The sequence below is a fragment of the Lissotriton vulgaris genome, chromosome 7 (assembly GCF_964263255.1).
Source record: "Lissotriton vulgaris chromosome 7, aLisVul1.2, whole genome shotgun sequence".
Taxonomy (NCBI): Eukaryota; Metazoa; Chordata; class Amphibia; order Caudata; family Salamandridae; genus Lissotriton; species Lissotriton vulgaris.
The window spans coordinates 435,861,279-435,876,134 of NC_141695.1; the positions used below are offsets into that span (position 1 = coordinate 435,861,279).

At 45.7% G+C, this 14,856-nt stretch overlaps 1 protein-coding gene across 1 annotated transcript in view; it reads right to left on the bottom strand.

Annotated features, from left to right (window-relative positions):
• Positions 1–14,856, bottom strand: part of LOC147701800 (sacsin-like) — a 183,996-nt gene that overhangs the window by 84,441 nt on the left and 84,699 nt on the right. The gene's annotated exons all lie outside the window — the stretch shown is intronic.

The window sequence follows — 14,856 nt, forward strand, 5'->3', positions numbered from 1 at the left end:
GTAGCTCCTAGATACTGATGCACGTGCGAAGGCTCTAGGTGAGACTTTGTGTAGTTTATCGTAAACCCTAAGTTGTGCAACAGTTGAATTGTCTGCTGAGTGTGTTGTAGACATTGGTGGAATGGCTTGGCTTTTATGAGCCAATCATCCAGATAAGGGAAGACGTGTATCTGTTGTCTTCTGAGATGTGCTGCTACTACTGCTAAGCACTTTGTGAACACCAAACGGAAGGACTTTTAACTAATAGCGTTGTCCTTGTATTACAAACCGTAGGTACTTCCTGTGAGCAGGATGTATTGGGATCTGAAAGTAGACGTCCTTCAGGTCTAGTGTTGAAAGGAAATCGTCTTGTGGCAGTAGTGGGAGCACTTGTTGCAGAGTGATCATATGAAAATGATCTGATTGTATGTAATGGTTGAGGGGCCTGAGGTCGAGAATTGGTCTCAGTGTCCCGTCTTTTTTGGGAATTAGAAAATACAGCGAATAAACCCCTGTTCCTTGTTCCTCTAATGGGCCTAGTTGAATAGCATCTTTTTGTAGAAGTGCTAGAACTTTTTGTTGAAGCAGAGTCAGGTGATCTGTAGACATAGGACGCTGCCTGGGTGGTATATTTGGAGGGGTTGCTGTAAGTTCTAGGCAGTAGCCATGTTGGATAATCTGTCTCCCCCACCTGTCCGTTGTGATGGAGTTCCAGACAGGCAGGAACTGTGTTAATCTGCCCCCCAGAGGAGTGGAATGCTGTTGGGGGAGCAGAGGGAAGTCACTGTTTAGTTGTGGAGGAGGAGCGATTGCTGTTGTTACCGCGTCCTCTTCCCTTGTTATTATTGCCCCTGTATCCTCCTCTAAAATACCCTTTGTTAGAGGATGTTTGACTTTGAGTCTTGAAAGATGTTGTTGTATCTGCTCCAGTTTGTTTGGAGCCTCCTCTATAAAAGTAGCGACGAAAAAAACCTCTAGTCTGTGTGGACTGTAGAGCTCCCATTGACTTTGCAGTGTCTGTGTCTTTCTTCATTTTTTCCAGGGTAGTGTTTACTTCTGGGCCAAATAATTGGTTTTGGTTGAAAGATTGTGATTTGAACCTCTTGTTTGAACCCTGAAATGCGCAACCACGCATGGCTTCTGAGTATGACACTAGTATTTACGGCTCTAGCAGCTGTGTCTCAGACATCTAGGGCACATTTTATTGAGGCATTTGAGATTAATTTGCCTTCTTGTATAAGCTCTGTTGCCTGATCTCTATATTGATCTGGAAGGTGTTGTAGTAGTGTCTCTAATTGGTCGTAATGAGCCCTGTCATAACGTGATAGAAGGGCTTGTGTATTGGCAATGCGCCATACATTTGTAGCTTGTGCCGCTATTCTTTTACCTGACGCATCAATAACTTTGGATTCCTTGTCAGGTGGGGGCGTCTCACCAGAAGTCTGAGAATTCGCTTGTTTTCTTGCATTGGACATTACTAAAGAGTCTAACGGAGGGTGCTCTTACATATAGGTTGGATAAGCTGGTGCAGGCCTATATTTCTTTTCCATTCTTGGATTTAGTACCCTTGTGCGTACAGGATCCTTGAATATTTTTGGAGCATGTTTAATGACTCCCTTGATCATGGGAAGAATTTGAGTAGATCTGTGTGATGGCTCAAATGTGTCGAACATAAAATCTTCTTGAATGTCATCAGAGTGCATTGTGACATTGTGGTAAAGAGCAGCTCTGTGTAAGAGGTGGGTAAAACCAATGGTGTCTTCTGGTGGAGAAGGCTTTGACGGGTATATCTGTGGATCAGGGATATCAGGCACATTATGTGGTGGAAAAGTGTAGACATCCTCATCTAAAGGATATGTATTTGGGTCTACAATTGGATCCTCCCCACCACCCAAGTCATACTCCTCATTAGTCTGTGGTGAATGTGATGATGCAGGAGAGGGGACAGGAGAGATTTGAGGTGATATGTAAGGAGGGACAGGAGAGGAAGGAGGTACAGGAGAGGGAGGGTGCTTAGGAGAAGTTGCACAGTCCTTTTTCTTGGCAGGAACCACATATGGAGTTGGTGTTTCTGCTGGTCTCTTTTTATGAGGTAAAGCACCTACATGTCTTTGGGTTTATGTACATCTTCTTTTGTTTAGGATCTGGTCTAAACAGTTCATCTTCCTCTACAACCCTCTTCGGTGTCGACTTTTTCGGTTCTGACAGAGGTTGTTTTTGGCGTTTTGCCTTGGGAGGTAATACAGCGTCCTGTGGCAAAGTTTTCGGTGCCGAAGATCGTGTTTTCGGCTTAGTAGGCGTGTCAGAGTACTTGGGAACCTCGGAATCAGGTTTTGCGGGTGTTGGCACCGGAGCCGGAGTTTTCGGAGCGGAAGCTGGCCTAGTCGGCTTTGTGGCGTCGGGCGCTGGCTTTCCCTCCTTAGGTTTTGAAGGGCGAGGCTTCGGAGCCGGAGCTTCTTTCGGTGCCTGTACCTCTTTAGGCTTCGGCGTCAAAGGATCTTTTACTTTCGGTGCAGAAGGGTCTTTTGGCCTCGTGTCGAAGGGTCTTTGTGTTTCGGTGCCGATGGAGGTGGTGGAATCGGCACGTGTGGCTTGCTTGGTGCCGAAGCACCTGAAGGCGTAGTTGGTGTCCTTGGAGCCGAGCTCGAAGGCTGGGCTTTAGGAGGGAGTACTTGGTCTCGACTGGGCCCCTTGGGCGGAGTGCTGACCTTCGCCTTTGGCTTGGGCAGTGCATGTGGTGCAGGGGCAGAGGTACTCACAGGTTGACGTGATGGAATCGAGACGTCCGAGTCTTCTGCCTCTGATATGATCTGGAGATCAGGCAAATCCTCTTCCGGAACAAGCGGAGCCTCGTCATCGAAGATATCCTCCGGTGCTGGGGCTGATCTCCTCATTTTGTGTCGACGGGCCCTCCGATCCCGGATGGTCTTTTTCGATCAGAAGGATGCACAAGCTATGCAGGTCGACTCGTCGTGATCCGGCGATAGACAGAGGTGGCAAACCTCGTGGCGATCACTATGTGGAAATTTTGCTCGGCATACCAGGCATTTCTTGAACAGAGTTCTTTCCATGTGGTGTAGGCCGCACGGCGTCGATAGGCCCAGCGGCCCGTGTCGATGAACCGGAATCAAGTCGATGGCGTAGAAAGTTGCATTCGATGTCTGATATTGGTTATTGGAAGTTTTTGAGCTTCGAAGTTGCAGAAAAAGTTTTTTTTAGCTGGAGCAGAGAAACTTTCATCCAAACCCAGTGGCGGAAAAAAACAATCTAAGGATGGAGCCGATGCCCATGCGTAGTATTGTCCAAGGGAGGAGTCACCTATATCGTGACTACAAAGACTTCTCCAAGAAGACAACAACCTGCAATCATCCGAGCCCAACACCAGGTGGCAATCTAATTCATAGTGTACGAACTGCAGCTCATGTGCCTCGAACTATTCTTTTAAGTCCCTCCATAAATGCTTTGATAGCAGGAACTCGAAACAAAGACAAGTGTTGTCTGTTTAGTAGGTAGGCGGCTATGGCAACTAGATGTAACCAAATAGATGTATACGCTAGGTTACATTGTTGTAGATGCAAGAGGTAACAGATGATGTTCTGAATGGAGGCGTCTAGTGGGTTGATTTTGATGTGCGTCCAATAAATGGTGAATCTCTTCCATTTTGCCGCATAGCATGTCCTTGTTGTAGGGCGTCTAGCTTCTTTAGTAACTTTCATACATTCTGGTGGGAGATTGAGCTAGCCAAACTCTAAGATTTCAGTTGCCAGATTGCAAGGTTGAGTGGATTGGGATCTGGGTGTCTTATCTCGCCATGGTTCTGAGTAAGAAGTTTGGTCGAGAGGTGTCGTTTTTGATGTGGCACTACCGACAGTTCCAATTGAGTTGTGAACCATGGTTGTCTTGCCCATGTTGGAGCAACTATGATCATTGTGAGGGAATGTTGTTTGAGTTTCGGAACCACTAACGGAATGAGTGGGAGAGGCGGAAAAGCGTTGACAAATTTGCCTTACCAATTCATCCATATCGCATTGCCTTTGGACAATGTGTGTGCGTACCTGGATGCGAAGTTTGGGCATTTTGCGTTTTGATGTGTGGTGAACAGTCTATTTCTGGGTTTCTCCACATGCGAAAGAATGGAGAAGAACTTTAGGATGAAGTTCCCATTCAAGTATCTGCTGTGCTTGACGGCTGAGCAGATCTGCAATCTGATTGTGGATGCCTAGGAGATGTTCTGCAAGGAGGTATATCTTTTGCAGAATGGCTCATCTCCATATGCTCTGACCTAGGTGTGAGTGTGTCTCCCCTTGCTTCTGTATGTAATACATTGCTGTCATGTTGTCTGTACAGATCAGGACAGTTTTGCCTAGAAGGTTTAGTTGGAAAGATTTCAATGAAAGAAAGATTGCTAACAATTCCAGGTAGTTGATGTGAAATAGTTTTTATTGGGGGGTCCAGATACCATGAATGGTATGGGTTTGAAGATGAGCTCCCCAGCCAGTGAGCGATGTGTCTGTTGTTAGCACTGTCTGTGGAACTGGCTCGAGGAATGACAGCCCTTTGGAAAGGTTCTGTGTGTTCCACCATTGTAGAGAGTGATGTGTGCGGTCGTCCACCAACACCAGATCTGTTAGCTGAACTTGAGCCTGGTTCCACTGACGTGCCAAACACTCTTGTAATGGACGCATTTGTAGTCTTGCATGAGGAACGAGAAAAATGCAAGAGGCCATCATCCCTATTAATTGCATGAACACTCGTGCTGGTAATTTTAGGACTAGCGCTTGTATAGCAATTATCCTGACTGGGTTGAGATATGCTAGGGCTGTGGAAGTGTTTATTGAAGCTCCTAGGTATTGTTATATTCTGGACGGTTGGAGGTGTGATTTGCCCAGCTTTATGGTGAATCCCAGACTGTGAAGATGTTGTATTGTGCTGAGCGTGTGTTGAACACAGCTGTTGTGGGATTTTGCTTTTATGAGCCAGTTCTCCAGATAAGGGAAGACATGAATGTGATGTCTTCTTAAATGGGCCTGCAATCACTGCAAGGTACTTGATGAAAACTCTGGGTGCTGTGGTGACCCTGAATGGTAGAACTTTGAATTGGTAGTGTTGACCATCTACCACAAACCTGAGATATTTCCTGTGAGCTGGATGAATGGAAATGTGAAAGTAGGCATTCTTTAGATCTAGGGAGGAGAGAAAGTCACCTTGCTGAAGTAGTGGAAGCATTTGTTGTAAAGTGACCATGCGGAACTGGTCCGATGGGATGTAGCAGTTGGGTGGTCTGAGGTCTAGTATTTGCCTGAGAGAGCCATCTTTTTTTGGAATTAGAAAATAGAGTAAATAGATCCCTGTGCCTTGATGAGGCAAGGGAACTGGCTCTATTGCATTTGTTTGTAATAGTGCAAGAACCTCTTGTTTGAGAAGCGTCAGGTGTTCTGATGACTTTGGACGCTGTTTGGGGGGAATGTAGGGAGGTGTAAGTGAGTTCCAGGCAATACCCATACTGGATAATTTGTCTTACCCACTTGTCTGTTGTGATAGAATTCCAGACAGGCAGGAACTGTGAGAGGCGGCCCCAACAGGAGTGGGATGATCGCGGGAAGCACAGGGAAGTCACTGTTTGGTGTTAGGGGAACTGCGGTGTGGGTATTATTACCCCTGCCTCTGCCCTTGTTGTTGTTACCCCTATAACCTCCTCTAGAGTAACCTCTGGGAAAAAAGTCCTGGTTTGGACTTTTGCAGGATGAGGACAGGTGTTCTGGTGTATTTGTTTTCGAGCCTGCTCTATAAAAGGAGTGTCGAAAGAAGCGTCAAAAGAAGCGTCAAAAGAAGCCTCTAGTAGAGGTTGACTGCAGGGCTCTCATGGACTTGGCAGTCTCTGTGTCCTTTTTTATTTTCTTTAAAGATGTGTCCACTGCAGGGCCAAATAGGTGCTCACGGTTAAAAGGCTTATTAAGGATACTATTCTGCGCTTCTTGTTTAAAGCCCGATATCCAGAGCCAGGCATGTATGCGAAGTAAAACACTAGTATTTACTGCGGGGGATGCGGCGTCAAGCATGCATTTGATTGATGTATTAGTGATCAGTTTGCCTTCCTGTGTAAGGTCATTGGCTTTATCTTAATATTGTTGAGGTGAGTGTTGAATGAGCTGTTGCAGCTTATCATAGTGCGCCCTGTCATACCTTGCCAAGAGGGCTTGAGTGTTGGCGCTATTTTCCAGTTGTTGGCAGCTTGAGACACCATGCGTTTGCCTGATGCGTCTAATAACTTAGATTCTTTGTCAGGAGGTGGAGTGACACCTGACCCCTGACAATTTGCCTTTTGCGTGCATTGGCTACGCCCAGGGAGTATAAAGGCAGTTGACCCTTAATGTATATGAGGTCAGTGGGAGCTGCCTTGTATTTTTTATCTACTCTGGGGTTAAGCACCCTAGCTCTTACCGGGTCTTTGAACACTTCAGGAGTGTGTCTAAGAAGACATTTTAGCATTGGCAAGACATGGGATGATTTTTGTGGCTGGTCAAAGGTTTCTCGAAGGAAATCGTCTTCTAGAGGGTCTGAGTGTAGTTTGACTCCATGGTATGTTGCGACCCTATTTATTAGTTGGGCAAACCCCACATTGTCATCGGGTGGACACAGTTTTGAGGGGTAAAAATCCGGATTATGTAAATCTGAATTGGTACTATAGTCATGCCCTGGGTCTGGATCCTGTGGGGGCTCGTCACGATCCTCAGTGTCTAATGGTATCATATTATCATCTTCTTGCCCATCTCCATGTGCATCGTCACTATCCTCTGGTTGTGGAGAATGTGCTGGAGAAATCAGTAGATTAGGGTTAATTGGTGGAGGGGGGATGAGGGTGGTGGTGAAGTATTAGTGGCCATGTATATTTTCTTTAGAGGAACAGGTGCATGTGGTAAATGTTGTGGTTTCCTCTTTGTAGGTAGTGAAGTAACTATATGACCAGTCTTTGGAGGAATTAAGATGCCGGTTTGCTTAGGATCCGGGAAAAAAAGTTATTCGAAATCGATAGTTTTCTTCGGTATGGAAGATTTGTCTTTAGAAACTGGTTTTGGCTGTTTAGCAACAGTGCCCAGTATGGAATATGCTACTTACCAGTATGCATCTGTTCTTGGCATAGAGGGCTGCAGAGTGGTACATTTATGAATAGATCGCCATCTGGTGTTGGGCTCGGATGATTGCACTTGTTTTTCTCTTGGAGAACTAATTTGTCGTCACAAGACCGATGACTCCTCCTTTGGGTGCTAGTGCGCATGGGCATCGGCTCCATCCTTAGATTGTTTTGCCATAGTAGGGTTAGATGGAGTAGTATGATAGAATACAGAAAGAGATGCCCATGTAAGTGTATCTAAATAAGATAGTGCTGGAACAGGTTCCCGGGGTGGCAGGGAGGGCATGTACCACTCTGCAGCCCTCTATGCCAAGAAAAGATGCATACTGGTAAGTAGCATATTCCGTTCGAGGCATATGGGCTGCAGATGGTACATTTATGAATAGACTATACAGCAGTTACCTCCCTAGCGGTGGTCACCAGTGTCTGTTGCAACAGTTTGAAATAAAGTTTTGAGTACAGCCTGGCCCACTCTAGCCTGTTGTGTTGCCTGCACATCAACACAGTAGTGTTTTGTGAAGGTATGCGGTGTAACCCAAGTTGCTGCTCTGCATATGTCATCTAGGGGAATGTTTCCTAAGAATGACATAAATGCCCCTAGTTTACGTGTAGAATGAGCTCTAGGAGGAACAGTTAATGTCCTCTTTGCTTTTATGTAACATATTTGTATACATTTTACAATCCACCTGGCAATGCCTGCTTTAGAGATAGGATTGCCCTTATGTGTTGGGGAAAACACTGCAAATGGGTGTTTGGTTTTTCTGAAAGTTTGTGTTCTTTCTATGTAATACAATATTGCCCTTTTGACATCTAATGTATGTAGGGCCCTTACTGCTATCGTCTGTGGTTTTGGAAAGAAGACTGGTAGTTCCACTTGTTGATTGATGTGGAATGCTGAAATTACTTTAGGCAAGAATTTTGGGTTTGTTCTAAGAACCACTTTATTCTGGTGTAACTGTAGGAATGGTTCTTGTATTGTGAATGCCTGTAATTCACTCACTCTTCTGAGGGAGGTAATGGCTATAAGAAAGGCCACCTTCCATGTAAGGAATTGTATTTCACACTTATGCATAGGTTCAAAAGGTGGTCCCATTAGTCTGGTGAGTACTATGTTGAGATTCCAGACCGGGGAAGGCGGTAGTCTTGGTGGAATGACTCTTTTGAGGCCTTCCATGAAGGCTTTTATTGCTGGCACTCTAAACAAGGATAGATGTGGCCTGTTTTGCAGGTACGCTGCTATAGCTGCAAGTTGTACTCTAATGGAGGTGTAAGCAAGGTTACATTGCTATAAGTGTAGTAGGTAGCAAATAATATTTTTTGTGGATGCGTCCAGAGGGTTGATGTTGTTACTGTTACAGTATACAGCAAACCTTTTCCACTTTGCTGCCTAGCATGCTCTGGTGGTAGGGCGTCTTGCTTGCTTAATGATTTCCATACAGTTTGGAGATAAATTCAAGTATCCAAATTCTATGACCTCAGGAGCCAGATCGCTAGGTTCAATTGTTTGGGATCTGGGTGCATTATTTCTCCATGGTTCTGTGTAAGGTGCATGGGTAATATTCTTAACTTCTGATGTGGCACCTGTGAGAGTTGCAGGAGCGTGGTGAACCACAGCTGTCATGCCCACGTGGGTGCTACTAGTATCATGGTCATTGAATGTTGTTGCAGTTTTTTCGAACCACTAATTGAATTAGTGGGAGAGGGGGAAAAGCGTATGCAAATTTGTTGGACCAATTTATCCATAATGCATTGCCCTGCGACAGGTGGTGTGGGTACCTAGATGCGAAGTTTTGGCATTTTGCGTTCTGATGAGTGGCAAAGAGATCTATCTCTGGTTGTCCCCATCTTTGGAAGAATGCCTGCAGTATTTGGTCGTGCAGTTCCCATTCGTGTATTTGTTCTGACTCTCTGCCTAAGATGTCTGCTATCTGATTTTGAACTCCTGGTAGGTGTTCGGCTAACAAATAGATGTTTTGAGGAATGGCCCATCTCCAAATCTCCTGCGCTAGTCTGGATAGTTGGAGAGAGTCTGTTCCCCCTTGTTTTTTAATATAATACATTGCTGTCATGTTGTCTGTTCTGATCAGGACTGCTTTGTTGAGAATCTGCATTTGAAAAGCTTTTAATGCTAGAAACACTGCTAGTAGTTCTAGGTGATTGATGTGCAGTCATTTTTGCTGTACACTCCATCTTCCCTGTACTGTATATTTCTCCATATGCGCTCCCCATCCGGTGAGCGATGCATCCGCTGTTAATATCACGTGTGGAATTGGTTCTAGGAACGACCGCCCCTTGGAAATGTTTGTTGTGTTCCACCACTTCAGAGAGCGATGTGTGCGGTTGTCTACCAACACCAGATCTGTAATCTGACCTTGAGCCTGATTCCACTGTGTTGCTAGACATTCTTGCAGCGGACGCATCTGTAGTCTGGCATATGGTATTAGCAGTATGCAAGAGGACATCATCCCTTATAGCTGCATGAACACTCGAGCTGTTAGTGAGTGTTGTGGTTGAAATCTTTGAATCAATGTGAGCATTGTTTGAATCCTGACTGGATTAGGGTATACTCTGGCTTTTTCTGTGTCTATGGTAGCCCCTAGATATTGTTGAACTCTGTTTGGTTGCAGGTGGGATTTTGTGTAGTTCACCATAAACCCTAGCTGGTGCAGCAACTGAATGGTTTTTTGTGTGTTTTGAAGACATTCTTTTTGTGATTTGGCCTTTATTAGCCAGTCGTCCAAGTGAGGAAAGACATGTATTTGTTGTCTTCTTAGGTGAGCTGCAACCACTGCTAGGCATTTTGTGAACACCCTTTATGCTGTTGTGACCCCAAACGGAAGGACTTTGAACTGATAATGTTGTCCTTCTACAACAAACCTGAGGTATTTCCTGTGGGCTTTGTGAATTGGATATGAAAGTAAGCGTCTTTTAGATCCAGTGTAGAAAGAAAAGGAAGTACTTGTTGGAGCGTGACCATGTGGAAATGTTCCGAATTTATGTATGCATTGAGAGGTCTGAGGTCTAGTATTGGCCTTAGGGACCCGTCTTTTTTGGGAATTAGGAAGTGTAGAGAGTATACCCCTGTTCCCTGTTGATGTTGTGGAACCTTCTCTATGGCATGCTTTTGTAGCAGTGATAGTACTTCCTGCTTTAACAATGTTAGATGATCTTGACTCATTGGACGCTGTTTGGGGGGGGTGTTTGGTGGGGTAGCTGTGAGTTCTAGGCAATAACCATGTTGGATAATTTGTCTCACCCACCTGTCTGATGTGATGTTTTCCCAGACAGGTAGGAACTGTGATAGACATCCCCCGGCCGGTGTTATATGGTCTGGGGGGAGCTGTATGAAGTCACTGTTTTGGGGTAGGGGAGTTGCGGTTGTTGTTATTTCAGAGACCTCTACCTTTGTTGTTGTTACCTCTGTAACTGCCTCTAGAATTACCTCTGGTTGATGTTGGTGTAAAAGAGGTAGGTTGCTGGCTTGTGCCTGTATTCTTTGATCCGCCTCTATAGGTGGACCTACGAAAGGAACCCCTTTGAGTTGGCTGTTGCAATGCTCCCATTGACTTAGCCGTTTCTGTGTCCTTTTTCATCTTTTCTAACGTCTCATCTGTCCCTGAGCCGAAAAGTGTTTTCTCATCAAAAGGCTGGTTCAATAAGGATGTTTGTACCTCTTGTTTGAACCCAGAGACTCTGAGCCATGCATGTCTTCTTAACATGATACTGGTGTTTATGGATCTTGCTGCAGTGTCTGCTGCGTTTAAGGCGCACTTAATGGAAGTGTTAGTTATTATCTTCCCTTCTTGTATGAGCTGATCTGCCCTTTTTTGATGTTCCTTAGGGAGATGTGTAATGAGTTTTTCTAACTCATTATAATGAACTCTATCATAACGTGCAAGTAGCGCTTGCGTATTAGCTGTGCGCCAGCTGGTCGTCGCCGGGGATGCTACTCATTTGCCAGAGGCATCTATTAACTTGTACTCCTGTCAGGAGGAGGAGCTTCTCCTGTAGTTAATGAGTTTGCTCTCTTACGAGCGTTTGTGACTACTAGCGAGTCCAGTGGTATTTGTCCTTTGATAAATATTGGGTCCTTTGGGGCTGCCTTATATTTTTTATCAATTCTTCGCTTTAATACCCTAGCCCTCATAGTGTCTTTGAATATGTCTGATGTGTGATTGAGGAGACCCTTAAGCATTGGTAGTGTTCCTGATGTTCTTTGTGCAGCAGGTAGTGTTTCTAAAAGGAAATCCTCTATATGAGGTTCCGTATGTAAGTCTACCTTGTGGTATTTTGCTGCCCTATTAATTAACTGTGCAAGACCTGTATTATCATCAGGTGGTGAAGGTTTTGAGGGATACAGTTCAGGGTCATTATCATTATCTGAACCTGCGTTATAATCTTTCCATGGGTCTGCGTCATCTGGAACAGTGTCGTCATCCCTAGGAAGTTCTCCCACCCTGTGTCACTTTCTACATCTGTTTGAGGTGTAGATGGTTGTGGTGTAGAAGGTGGAGGAATAGCTGGCAGAGTGTGAGGAGAAGAGGGTGTGTCTTTAGGTTGAGGAGAAAGGGGAGGAGTTGTATTTGTCCCCATTGTTCTCTTTTTAGGAGGAGGAGCTTTGTCGTCCAACTGTTCATTCTTCCTCTTTTCAGGTAGTTTTGTCACCACCTTGCCAGTTTGTGGGTAGATAACCAAAGTCTTTTGTTTTGGATCTGTCTGATGCTCCTGTGTCGGAACCGAAGTTTTTGGTTCCGAAAGGTGCCTTTGCTTCTGACCGTCAGTGTTTTGTGTTTTCGGCACCGAGAGTTTGCTCGAGTCCGATTTTTTCGGTGTCGAGGAAGTCATCGACGTCGAAACATGTTTCGGTTTCCCCATGGAATGTTTTGACTGCGAGCCTTCCTTTGTATGGAGTTTCGGTGTCGATGTCGACCGCTTCTCGGATCCGACATGGTGGGAGGCCGAGTGTTTCAGTTTAGGTTTCGTTGCCGAGCCCGAAGGCGGGGCGTCGGAAACTTTTTTCGGTTGTCTGACCGGGCTCGAAGGCGGGGTCGACACCAAACGGGGTCGGTTTTTTGGTAAGGGGACGTCGTCACTCACGGTTTGATGAACGTCAATTTCTTCGACGTCTGAGTCGTCCACTTCCGACTCCGACTCGTCCTCATCTTCTTCTTCTTCCTCTTCGGGGTGCTGGGCCTCGAACAGCTCCGGTATTGCCTCTGACTGCATTCTCGACACCTCGTGTCTTCGGGCTCGACGGTTTCTAATCGTCGACTTGGAGGAGAATGCTGCGCAGGCTTCACAGTCCCTGGATTCGTGTTCAGGTGATAAACAGAGGTTGCACACCTCGTGTAGGTCCTTGTGTGGAAACTTAGCACCACACGTTGGACATCTTTTGAATGGAGTCCTTTCCATGGACTCCGGGCTTGACTACGTCGAGATAGGCCTCCCGGTCTCATCGACTTAGAAGTTTGAAATTTTGTTGTTGACGTCGAAGCGCGTCGAAATGGAAATGAACTTGCGCTTGATAACAATACCGTCGAATTGGAAAGGGAATACGCGCCGAAATATCACTTTTTTCTCGAAGTCGATCCGGAGCGCTTCTATCCTCATCCGAACCCGATGGCGGAAAAAAACAATCTAAGGATGGAGCCGATGCCCAAGCGCACTAGCACCCAAAGGAGGAGTCATCGGTCTCGTGACGACACAAGACTTCTCCAAGAGAAAAACAAGTGCAATCATCCGAGCCCAACACCAGATGGCGATCTATTCATAAATGTACCATCTGCAGCCCATATGCCTCGAACAAAAGCTTTCCCTGGCTCCGAGACCTTCAGTGCGGATTGTTTCGGCTCCAAAGTTTTTTGTTTGGGAGGTTATTTATGGAAGGCTTCTCTTTAGATGTTTCGGCTCCGAGGTCTTTGGTGCCGAGGTCAAATCTGACTGCTTCGGTGCCGAGGTCTTATCTGGCTGCTTCGGTGCCGAGGGGTCTTTTGGCGGTTTCAGTGCTGAATATTTTTCCGGTGCCGACGGAGGGGGGCGCGGCATCTGAGGAGACTTAGCTTTCGGTGCCGAAGATGATTTTTTGGGACCTGGTGGCTGGCTCGAGTCAGAGCCGGAAGGCTTTTGTTTTTTCTTTGGAGCCGGGCCCGGAGGCGGGGCGCTTGAAGTTTTTGTTCGGTGTGGACCTGAGCCCAGAGGTGAAGTTGTCACCGGAGCCTTTGGTAAGGGCTTGGGTGGGGCAGAGGTCTCGGTACTCACGCCCCGTTGAGCCGGGTTGATGCATTTTCAGCATCAGAGTCATCTGCTTCGGAGACCGGGACCTGTTCTTCCTAATCTGGTTCCGGAAGGATAACAGGACCTGGATGGAAGATGTCGTTATGAACCTGTGCCTCGGGACATCTCGTGGTGTTGAGCCCGACGATCCCGGATGGTCTTCTTGGGCTTGAAGGATAGACAAGCCTCACAGTCATCCTCTCGATGTTCTGGAGAGAGGCACAGATTACAAACGGAATGGAGGTCAGAGTGTGGGAATTTAGCACCACACCGGGGACATTTCTTAAAGGGAGTCCGTTCCATCGACGTCTGTCGTTACCAGCGCGGGTAGGCCCAGTGGCCCGCGTCGAAGTTCATCAGCGTCACATTTTTTAGGAAGTTGTCATAGAGGGTGCACATCGAAAGGTACGCGATTGAGACAATACGGTCAGATAGCTGTGATTACGCATCAAAAGGGGGTTCGATAATGACACCGACCCAGAGCGCAGAAAGTCACATCCGAGCCCAATGGCGGAAAAAAACAATCTAACAATGGAGCTGATGCCCATGCGAACTATCCACCGAAGGAGGAGTCACCAACCTCATGACTACAAGGACTTCTTCGAAAACAAAAACAACATGCAAATATCCGAGCCCAACACCAGATGGCGATCTATGCAAAAGTGTACAATCTGCAGCTCATATTCCTCGAACAGATGGTTAACAAAGAAATAGCAGATTACAGCCAGCATCTTGACTCCAGGCTGTCAGCTGCGAGGCTGAATTGGAAAACTTGACCTCTGGTACTGTGTGGCTCTTATTTCAATACTAACTTTAGAGGTGTAAAAGCACACACCAGGGCTGCTCAGGATGCTGACTTTTTTGTGAAATCTGTGGCCTGATGATTATCCGGTTATATAATGCTGACCCACTCATAATGGTGGTAATTATTGCAATTTTATCAGCTTATGATAAAGCTCACTCCCAACATAATGATGGTCCTGGAATAATAGTACAAATTAATGTGATACTGTGGGCATGCCTGTCATGATGTTGTTCTGGATATAACAGTTGTAATTTGTGGCACATGGTGAGCATCTAAGGAAATGTGGTGCTATAAGCCAATACAATACGTTCACAGCCAAATTAGTGTAAAATCTTGATGTATTAGGGGAATCCATGGCTTAATGAAAAGGACTGCGATTCTGCATCATTTTCACAAAAGTTTCTTAAGGTTCCTTAACACACTACAAAATTCAAGACTTGCCTGGCACACCAAGCCATTTAATGAAATACACGCATTCCCCTTCAGACCTATGCTTTCTATTTTGAATTATTTCGATTAGCAACCCTCTATATGACTGTCTGCTTTAAAATGTAAATACAGGAGACATTTATGTTGTCAATAGTTCTCCCATCACCTCTCATTATGTATACATCTATTCTGTAATATTTTGTAAACCCAGTGACACAAGGTTCTAAAGAGCAGTTGT